Source organism: Aptenodytes forsteri, unplaced genomic scaffold, assembly GCF_000699145.1.
Source record: "Aptenodytes forsteri isolate BGI_AS27 unplaced genomic scaffold, ASM69914v1 Scaffold208, whole genome shotgun sequence".
Lineage (NCBI taxonomy): Eukaryota > Metazoa > Chordata > Aves > Sphenisciformes > Spheniscidae > Aptenodytes > Aptenodytes forsteri.
Genome location: NW_008794963.1, coordinates 331,740 through 343,270, shown reverse-complemented (window position 1 = coordinate 343,270; position 11,531 = coordinate 331,740).

The following is an 11,531-nucleotide window of genomic DNA, read 5'->3' as shown; positions in this document are numbered from 1 at the left end:
ACGTTTCAAAAAACTTGATGCAGACAAGTTTTGTGTTGAGCTTTGATATCACAGAGGTTTTTCCAATAGTTCAGCTTGTTCTTCTTTTACTTTTGAAGACTGAAACCTTTTTCTGCCTATAATACCCCCAGGACTAGTTTGGCGAATGGAAATTTTGAGTCATGTTCTTATGAATGTGCATGTGTCTTGCTAGGAAAATAGTTTTTGTTTCTCTAACACCATTATTACTATTATTTCCTCAATTTCAGTGCTTTCAAAAATGTTTTTTGACAGTGTACAACACTCACTGGCCAGTATTGAGTTATGAAGAACTTCAAGAGATTGATTCTTTCCACCTCTCCTGTGGGAAACTCAGAAACTGAAGCAAACAAGGAGTGATATGCGTATGAAATCTATTAGGGACTAAGGTTGGAATTTCTGTCCTTGGAGCTCTTCAAAATTTGTTGGTTGAGATGACCTCTGGAGGCCTGTTCCAACTTCAGTTATTGTAATATTCTATAATTTTTTTCCTCTAAGAGGAAAATACTGAAAAATATATTTTTCCTCCTTAGGCTGGAGCAAGCTCTGGAGACTATGCAAACCTCATCAGGAGCCAAATAAAACTTTTTCATCGTCTTCTTACCTATCAGCATGTTCTGTTGGCATGCAGCTCTCCCTGATTATTTCACTGGGAGCCTTGATTACTAATTTGGACTATAATATGGGCCAAATAAACCTACAGCCCTACCTCACATAGGTTTGATGAGGATGAACAGACTGCAGATTATGAGGTAACATGGCAATAAGGTTAGCACAATAACTGTAGTAATTCCATTACATACCCTGAGTTGCTACGATAAAAACATGCCTACCTAATTTTTCAGACTTTTTCTGAGTAAGATATTGGCCCAGGTACCATGTGAACTGCATCTCACATGCCATGGGCATCTTCCCAGCGCTGGGCTTCACTTTCTTCACCTGTCTGAAGGCAGAATCCCATGATTTGACCATTGAGAAAAATTATCTTAGTTTTCAGTCATGTTAAATGATTCAAGGCAGTTCCTTCAAACAATTCTCCTTTGCTCAGTCAAAGGTATGTATGTCCTGGTTTAATTCCAATTAAACCACGACAATGTATCAGTGTGAAATAGGGTAGTGTAAGACGTATGTGCCCAAGTTTTATGCTGAAAACTTCTTAAGCTCAAAGTGGAGACTGATCCAGCTGCCTAGGCCATCCTTTACAGCCTACATCTCACTCAGTCTGTTCTTCCCAAACAGGCCTACAGGCTAATTCTCTTATCTGCCCTCCAGGAGAAGTTCATTAGCTCTTTAATGTTCTTTTTGTCTTAGGTCTTGACAAGCCATATTACTTTCCCTAGTACCTGGTAAAAAAAGCTTTCCAATGAATGTTCAACCTGTAGTTCTCTTTCTCTCTTGGAACTGTTTACCTTATGACTATCATTTTTCTTTTGTTTGCTTTAGAGCTCCTTTGCTTTGACGTTCATGTGACAGAATAATATCAAGTGATGGACTAAATTCAGTTATACATATTATTCATAGAAATGATATAGATATAGGACTCTAGTCTGCAATTGTTTCTTGGGTGATGAGAGGGCATGCCGTGGTTAAAATCTAATGCACTGATAAATAAATTGCAACTGTCATACTTTGATGCCATGCAGATATTGGAAGCATCTTCCAAAAGTGAGAGTAAGGCTATTTTCAACAAGATATTGAAGGGGGAGGATTTTAATGGGTCACTGCAAATCAGATAGAAAAGATGGAAATTGATTTGATCGATTCAAATATAGAGGGTATGATAACAGATTGTACATTACAGGCACTTCTATCAGATAATCAGCCTTTACGTCAAAGTGCAGAAGATACTAAAAACTCACATGATGCCCAGTATTACTAAAGGTAGACAGTAAAACTGAGAAAATGATGATGTTGCACAAGGGATAGTGAGACTGGTTCACATGCAGAGACACTTACTAGTGGGGTCTGTAGCTGATGACATATGTCCATTCTAACAGTGCAATTTACTTCAGGAGAAAAATAAAAACACAAGGGGGAAGAGAGAGAGGGGGAAGAGAGAAAGACAGAAGGGAAGAGGGAAAATTCTTCCCTGTGCCCAGCCAGGAAGAGTAGAGGTGGAATCCCAGATGACTGTTCTCCTCTGGGGAGCAGGTGGCTGGGTGGGAGGGCTGTCCAGCGCAGCAGGTGGTAAAGATGAAAATGACGAGGATAATGATGATATTTGTAATGTTTTTTCCCTAGCACAATACACTTTTCATTGTGAGCCACTCATACTCCCTATTGTTTCCACTTATGGTGCTATTAGCACTGACTGGGGTATACTAATTGGGTGCAAATTTTGCACATTGGCTACTTGTTAAACTTCTGTGCACGTTATTGGATAATATTGATTGAATATTTAAATTACTACTCTATACTTTGTTATTCAGTATGCTTAGTTTTCTCCAATATGAGCTAAGGTCTACAAAACAAGAGGTAAGGAGTGAGGAAAAAGAGAGGCAAAGTGGTAGCTGCTTCCCATGAGAACTTGCCCTGACAACAGCATTGAGGTTTTGAGGTGCAGGGCCACAAGGACAATGCAAAAATAAAAGCAGAAATGTACCGCAAATGAGACTCTTAAAAACTTGTGTGAAAGGGTACAGAGCTGAGAATAGCATAAGGCACTGCAATAGTAAGTGCCATTTTGTTTCATATATTTTTCACATGCTTATTTGGGAAATACCAGCTAACTCAATAAACATTCTTATTCCATTTTTACCTGGACTTTAAAAAGTGTCTTTATCACTTGACAGCTATCATTAGCAGCTCCCCTAAATGGCCATTTCAGCCTCAGGTGAATGAACAACTTCATATTTGCTGTGGAGCCTATAAAAAAATTACAAACATATTACTTCCACGGCATTTTTTGCTGAGTGGTTTTAACTAGTTATTTCCTAATGCCCGTGCATCTGTTTGCTGTAACCTGTTGCTGTTGGTTTTTTTCTGAACTTAGAAGGCCCTTAAGGCAAGGAATATTAAGCCATTATTTGGTCATGTTAAATAATCTCAGATGAAAACTATGGTCAGTAGACACACTAGTTTTGTGAGAGGCATAGTGCTAAAAACTGGTGGGAAAACTGTAATTTTAAGAAAAAAAAAATACTTTAAGTTCTCCCTGAGTTTCCTCTTGAAAGGGATGAGACTTCTGTATAACTTGCCATTCTATGTCAGAGCTGAAATGTTGAATATGGTGACTTATTTTCACAGAAAGGTGACCTTTCATGCCGAGATTTTTAAAGAGTTTGACATTTGGAAAAGAATGAGGTTCAAGCGGAAAGTGGTGAAAGTGGCCACAGATGAGTATTTGTTAAAAGGTTTTACCTTAATGGACTGTAATGAATGTAAAGATATGCAAAACTATTAGGCGAACGAATCCAGATGAGACAAATTAGAATAAATTAAAATATTGCTCAACAATATTATTAACCTTTCAAAATTGCAAAAGAGTTATCAGTTAGTTTGATAAAATCCAACTCTAGCCCTGAAAAACAACAAGGGCCAAATTTTACACTCAATTAAAACTTTGCAAATTTCATAAATTTGGAGGAATTTCTCTGACTTAGCAGAGTCCACATGGAAACTGGTGTAGGAGTCTCACTCACTCTGTCTTTTCCCTGAATTCCTTCTAGTGCAGTCTCTATAACCCCAGAAACAGCCCACACCTTCCTGTTTATGCTTTTTTTCACAAAACCCAGTCATTTAAAAGCCTAATCATTTTCTGAGCTGGTTGTTGCTACTGGTAACAAAATTGCATGTTTGCTGTGCATAAAAGCAGAAAACCCAAACCTAGCCTTCTTTCATAACTAGTTCTTTAGACAGAAAAAATGGTCTTGCACCCTGTAATTAGGGCTGAATATTATATAAAGACTAAGTACTTCCACAAAGTAAGGAAGACGGGATGAATGGGACACTCTAGAGAATTTTATCTCAAAAGATCCTATAGCACTTTATATATTAAGATTGGGTTTTTCAAAGTGTCTTAAGAGGGTTCATCTGATGAGCCTGGTGGGGAGAATTCACATGTATACATCCATGTAGGGGGCGGGGAAGAGGAAGATGTGCATTAGCTTCAAAACGGGATGTTAAAGTAATTAGTTGCTAAATCACATTAAGTTCACAAATTGCTGTAGCTCAGGTTTTCTGTGATGTTGTCCCTTGGTCTCCCTCTACATCTGCATTTGGGTGCAGTCTGTTCCATGCCCCCCAAGTCCCCCTAGGCTACAGCCTTGTTACTCTCTTTCATTCCTCTGCACTGGATTTTTTCCCACTTCATTCTCTGTCTCTTGCAATCTTTTTCCTGTGAGGGATATATCACTTTGCTGTAGTCAAGTTAGGCTTCTTCCTCTTCTTTCCATCCAGGGCACCAGAAATTAGAGCCTTGCAAGACTGAAGAAGGCCTGTTCTCTGTGTCTGAGCTTTGTACCACAGTGCCCCAAGCAGCAAATGTAGGGTAAGTTGTATTCAGTGCTTGCAGCCCAGAGATGGTGTGTACTCCTTCCGGGAGTGCCTGCAGGATTTGCCTATTGATCAAATTCCAGCTGGGCTCTATTGATCCCTGGCTACTTCAATGTGTTGTGAATTTAGAAAGTTTCTGGTGAAAACAGGAAGACAACTGACAGCAGAAGACTCCTTCTATAAAGACATCTAAAATTTCTGCTCCAAAGCTAGAAATGATCTGTTAAGGAGTGGCAAGATTTCTTAATTCACAGTATCACAGACTTGATGGGGTTGGAAAGGGCTTCTCAAGATCATCTAGTTCAAACCCCATGCTCAAGCAGAATCAGCTAGAGCAGTTTGTCCAGAACTATGTCCAGCTGGGTTTTGAATATCTTCATGAATGGAGATTCCACAACATCTTTCACAGTAAGTATGTGTTTTCATGTGTTCAGATGGAGTTTCATATTTCAGTTTTGTGCCCGTTGGTTTCTTGTCCTGTCAGTGGGCATTAGTGAGAATAGTTTGACTCCCTCTTCTTCATTCCCTCCCATCAGATATGTATACACATGAATAAGATCTACCCTGAGCCTTCTCTTTTCCCAGCTGAATAGTCCCAGCTTTCTCAGCCTATTCTTGTGTGCAAGATACTCCCTTAATCATCTTAGTGGCCTTTCTTTGGACTCGCTTCAGTAAGTCCATGTCTCTCGTACTGGGGAGCCCAGGAGTAGACCTGGCACTCCAGATGTGTCTCACCAGTGCTGAACAGAGAAGGATCACCTCCCTCCACCTGCTGGCAATGCACCTTCTAATGCAGCCCAGGATGCTGTGGGCCATCTTTGCTGCAGGAGCACATTGCTGGCTCATGGTCAGCTTGTTGTCCGCTAGGACCCCCAGGTCCTTCTCTGCAGGGCTGCTTCCCAGCCAGTCAGCCCTCAGCCTGTTCTGGTGCCTGGGGTTACTCCTCCCCAGATGCAGGACTTTGCATTTCCTTTTATTGAACTTCATAAGATTCCTGTCAGCCCATTTCTCCAGCCTGTCCAGGTCTCTCCGAATGGCAGCACACTCAGCTGGTGTATCAGCCACTCTTCCCAGTTTTGTTTTTTGTGGTTGAAATCCACAAAATTGGTTCATTAGGACCCAAACAGGAAGCTTCTCCACCAGAAATAAGCAGACTATGTTAGGTGAAACTTAAAAGAAGAAAAAGGTCATCCAGAAGCAGGAGAGACAGCATGGAAAACTTCCACCCAAACCGTTAATAGCCTGGAAAGTTTTAAGCAGCTGAAAATACAACAGGAAGCATCAGGGTCACCTTTATTGCCACTAGAGCTATCAGCTCCATTTGTCATCTCCTGATCATCGCCACCAGCAGAGACAGGCAAGCCAGAACTCAGCACACCACCACATTGTGTTCCACCAGTCACTTATCACTAAGTCTGAATAAAAAGGGAATGACATAGTCAAAATGTGCAGCATCTTGGAACAGATAGTCTTTTTGTCCAGACATTTCTTATGTTTGATGGTTTTCCCTCTTCTCTCACTATCTATTTTTTGCATAGAAAGCAACAAGACATCTGAAAATTTAATGTAATATTATGACATGCCATGTACAGAGAGCCCCAAAATATTAAAAGGACACATTCATTCACACTCATCAGCTCTGCCTTGCTAATTTTAAGTCTTCAATCAATGAGGTAATTTATTCTTCCCTGTAGAAGCTGCTCTAACAAGAAACTTTTAGAATCATAGAATCATAGAATCATTTAGGTTGGAAAAGACCTTTAAGACCATCAAGTCCAACTGTTAACCTAACACTGCCAAGTCTATCACTAAACCATGTCCCTAAGCGCCTCATCTACACGTCTTTTAAATACCTCCAGGGATGGTGACTCCACCACTTCCCTGGGCAGCCTCTTCCAGTGTTTGACAACCCTTTCGGTGAAGAAATTTTTCCTAATATCTAATCTAAACCTCCCCTAGCACAGCTTGAAGCCATTTCCTCCCGTCCTATGCCTTTGTGTTCAGAAAGATGAGCAATGAGGGGATTTTTAATGAAAGGTGGATGTACTTCATCCAGCACTTGAGTTTTGAACAAAACACACCAGAAGATTGAAGAAGATGGGCCAGAAACTTAAGGGAGTGCTGAGTCGGCTTCGAGATGTGGCTTAAAATGGAGTAATGGCACTAAAGCTGATGAGACTGCTTTGCTCCACACTATTGCCTCATGTTGGAGAAGAAGCCCAGGAGACTTCTGTCTGAAACACAGTCAAAGACAGGGCAGAACATTTTCATCAAAATGCTTGAAGTTTATTATGCTTTAAAGAGAAATCTCATATTTTGCTGTCAGACATGCAATCCTTGCGAACAAACAAACAAAAAATAGATTGAACTTTAAATCACTCTTCACCAGCTCTCAAATAGACTTAAAATCTGCTGGTGAACATCAAAGGGAGAAATTAATTTGTTATTCTCCACAAGTACGGTGGCTGGGGCTGATGTTTTGCAAAGGAGTCACAGCTGAAGCATAGCAAATTGTGAGGAAATCATGACTCTCTTACGCATCTCTGATTATTTGTTTTTGTGTGTGTATGTATGCTGCTTCTGCTCTCTATCAGCTGGTCTGTTCTGTCTGCCCCTTCATCTGCCTTATGAAACACAGCAAAACCCTGTTTCAGCTGAAAGGAGGATTAGAGTATGTCTTTCCCCTGGCAAGTCTGCCAGCAACAATGGCGGAGAGGTAGAGATACAAACTCAGGAATGCCGGGTCTATTTTCTCCCAAAAGACCATCAGGGAAGTATGAAAAAGCTGTTGGGAGACTGGGAAAAGAAAAATACAATGGGAAACCTTGTGCTACACCTGTGTCTGTCCATTACCTGTTCCAGGAGAGACAGAACTGCTCACAAGGCAGGGCCCTGGGAGGAGGCTGAAGTAACTTTACTTACTCCACAATAAATAGTGAAGGACACAACTGTGGGTCTTTTGTTTGCAGCACACAGCTATGAAATGATGGAGTCCTAGCTTCCTTGCTTGGCTAAACTGTCTTAAAGATTCTTTTTCTTGACAGTGTCCTGGTTTTGGCAGGGATAGAGTTAATTTCCTTCCTAGTAGCTGGTACAGTGCTGTGTTTTGGATTTAGGATGAGAACAAAGTTGATAACACACCGATGTTTTAGTTGTTGCTAGGTAGTGCTTACACTAGTCCAGGACTTTTCAGCTTCCCATGCTCTACCGACTGAGAAGGCTGGAGGTGCACGAGAAGCTGGGAGGGGGCACAGCCAAACTGGCCAAAGGGACATTCCATACCATGTGACGTCATGCTCAGTACATAAACTGGGGAAAGCTGGCTGGGGGGGGCTGCTGTTTGGGGACTGGCTGGGCATCGGCTGGCAGGTGGGGAGCAAATGCACTGTGCATCACTTGCTTTGTGTATTATTATTAATATTACATTGTTATTGTTGCTATTATTATTTTATTTCAATTATTAATCTGTTTTTATCTCAACCCATGAGTTTTTCTCACTCCTACTCTTCCAATTCTCTCCCCCATCCCACCGGGGCAGGGGGAGGAGTGAGCGAGAGCGGCTGTGTGGTGCTCAGTTGCTGACTGAGGTTAAACCACGACACATAGGTAAATAGTCTCATCTAACAGTGACATTAATAAAGTAGGGATGTTAGGGGTTGGACACTATATTGACAAAAGCAAGACTGCAGGGCTGGAATCTTACTATTGGAAAGATGAAATCATTTCCATGGTAACAGTGAATAAATTGTTCCATGAAAAAGAAAGAGAGAAAAGAGTGTGACTCAAACCAGAACTGCTCAATCCATCTCCTAAGTGGAAAAAAAAAAAATTAAGCAGGAGAAGACAGAAATATAGCATATGTAATGTGTCCTAATAACCTCCCTCCACAAAACATACTACTTTCCTGTGGCTGTACTAGCCAATTTTTTTCTTTGTTAGAGGACAATGGGAAATTTGGACTTCCTGATCTCATGTTTGTGGGGAAATGATGTTCCCCTAACCTTTCTTGTTTGTAATCAGCACATTGTTTGCACATTTGGTACGACACTATTCTGTAGTACTACCTTTCAGGACAGTGGTATCACTAGATAGGTGATAAACATGCAATTTATTTGTCTAGCCATGACTGAAGGAAAGTTCACTTTAACTTGAGCTGGAATTTTTAAACCCTTTGATTGCAAGAAGATTTGAAACTTTCATTCCGATCACTGTATTTCACTTCTTTAAGCGGGTTTCAATATAGAGACATTTTTGTTAAAATAGCTGCGCACATGGGCATTTATGTTATTCTTTCTTTATGATCATAAATGTGACCGTTTAAGTCAGCTAGATGTCATGTTACCATTACCCAAAGGATTATGAAATGCTTTTTCTAAGTGAATCTTTTCACTTAGCAGCAGAGTTTTATCCATGGGACAATTTAGAATAAAGGGTCTGGAAATCTACTTAGCATCTTCCTATAATTTTCAATAATCATCATCTGTTCCACCTTGAGAAGTTACGTTGCAAGGCCACATACCCTGGGGAAAAAAAACATTAACTCTTTAAATCTGCAAAGCGATAATATGGAGTAGGTTTTCATCTCAGATACCCCAGGCTGGGGAAAAAAAAGAAGGGAAGGTGCTTGTTGTGAACCTGGGATGGAAGACGACAATGAAAACACTAAAAGTTCACCTACCTCTGCCTGTGGCTTGGGGAGCTGCAGGGAGCTGTTAGTAGAGTAAGTACACTCTAGAACTGCCTTTGTGGCAACAAGCAGTGTGATACTCCCTTATATCAGGACTTTCATTCATTCAAAATAAAGTTTCGCTTGGCTTCCACAACGGTTTGTGAAAATAGAAGTAGTGGACAACACACAGAAATGACACCTAAGTGTTCAGGGACATTGTACCCAGGCCACAGTAACGTGTAGCATCAGTGGATTGAATAATCCTGAGAGCAGCTCAATTGCTGAACATGCAAATTTACTCCAGGACTAAGTGTGGCCAAAGCTAACATTTTATCTTTCACATCGCTGTGTTTTGCAAAGTGAATCTATCCAAAACATGGAAATTTTTTTTTGTAATTTCACATGACCTAGCAACTTTTGCAAGAGTTAGAATTCAGGCAACATCTAAAGGCTCTTATACAATGCACCATGAACATTTAAAAAACAAAACCACGAAGAAGATACTTCAGGATTCTAAAGATGGAAAGTAATGACAGATCAATAGCTAAGGAAAATTAATGTATCTTGTATAAGGATAGGTACCAGCTGGAGACTTCTTGACTCTTTGGGTACATCAGTCATCTTTCCTCTTCCTCTTATCTTATACAATATTTGAGAAGGTGTTTTTTTCTGTTGAGTTGTTGGGGTTTTGTTTTGTTTTTAAAGGAATATCCCAGCTTGGGGCCCTAAGTAAGGTATATTTCATATTTCATTGGCTTTAAAAACACAGCCATCCAAACCAAACAACTTGTGACATTGGCACTGACCCGCTGCTGTGTCATCTTTCCTCTTCCTCTTATCTTATACAATATTTGAGAAGGTGTTTTTTTCTGTTGAGTTGTTGGGGTTTTGTTTTGTTTTTAAAGGAATATCCCAGCTTGGGGCCCTAAGTAAGGTATATTTCATATTTCATTGGCTTTAAAAACACAGCCATCCAAACCAAACAACTTGTGACATTGGCACTGACCCGCTGCTATGGCCAGCTCAGCTGACTCACTGCAGTGGTCACTTCAGCTGCTTCTGAAGTCATTTCAGCTGGCAATATTCAACGCTGCCACAGAGAGGAACAAATGGAGAAAAAAAAAAGTGTTAATATGGCCTTTTTAAAGATGAATTTTCACTTAGACCCACAAAGCACACAGATTTTGTCCCTGCTGGCCTCTTCTTACTGTTTTATTGTCTCTCAAACATAATGACTGTGGGAGAACAGGAACAGCCAAGTGTTTTCTCACATGTTATCAGTATGAATTAAAAAGTTACAAAGAAAAGGAAAAATAAGTTTAAACTTTCTAAATACCTTTTAGATGCTGATTATGTTCAAGTATGGTGGGGTTAGAGAGAGATGCAAGACAGTGCACGTATCGTTTCTTCTTCTGAAGTTCAGTGTTTTACCCTAAAGCCTGTGTTCTCACATATAGCTAAGTAGCAACTTCATAAATAGCTTGCTTTCCTCAGATGTGTCTGGCCTGGCCTGGATTTCCAAATGAGTTCATGTGACAACAGCAGTGCCATAGTGCCACATGGTGTCTCACAGCCTGCCAGCCTGGATGGATGAATCTCTTTGTCTACGGTGTGAACAATTCATCCAGATTTAGTACCAATGAGCGCATGAATGTATTTGTTTTAGGTGAAAGCCATGATTTCTGAGTTGCTTGCACTGTCTAATCCTCCGGTCTGCATACTTTTCCTTGTTGTGCTCTGGCTGAGCTCATCTTAGCACTGTAATGATCATGCTATCATATAATTTAATTTGATGCTGCTTTGTGGAAGCTTTGTGTGTTCACTAAGATACTGTAACCTACATTGCATATTTGGCATTCAGTTTGCTTTTGTGTGGATGCTGTTGCTTTGTCTTTGTACCTAGTGCCAACCTGGTCTTACCAACCATTTATTTTTAATTAGTATTACATTATTTTGAAGTTCTTCCTGTGAGTTACTGCTTGCTTCCTCAATATGGTACATTTTCACTTGGCTTTTCTTGTCTGCAAACTTTGGCATAATGATTTCCCTAGCCATAGTTATTGCAAATGACTCAATATATTGAGCATTAACAATTAGAAAGTTTTTCTCCAAAAGTCTTCCTTTACTTTTAATTTCCTGTTTTGTATTTGTGCATTTTGCATATACTTGGTGCTATCTTTCCTTGTAAATTTTTGATCTTTGCTACTTGGAGAATTATTTTTCTCTACATCTGTATGAGAGTTTACTCACTAAGGTGGCTCATATCTATAGCCTTGGAGAGTCTGTGTACGTTCTCCATAGAACCATAGAATCATTTAGGTTGGAAAAGACCTTTAAGATCATCAAGTCC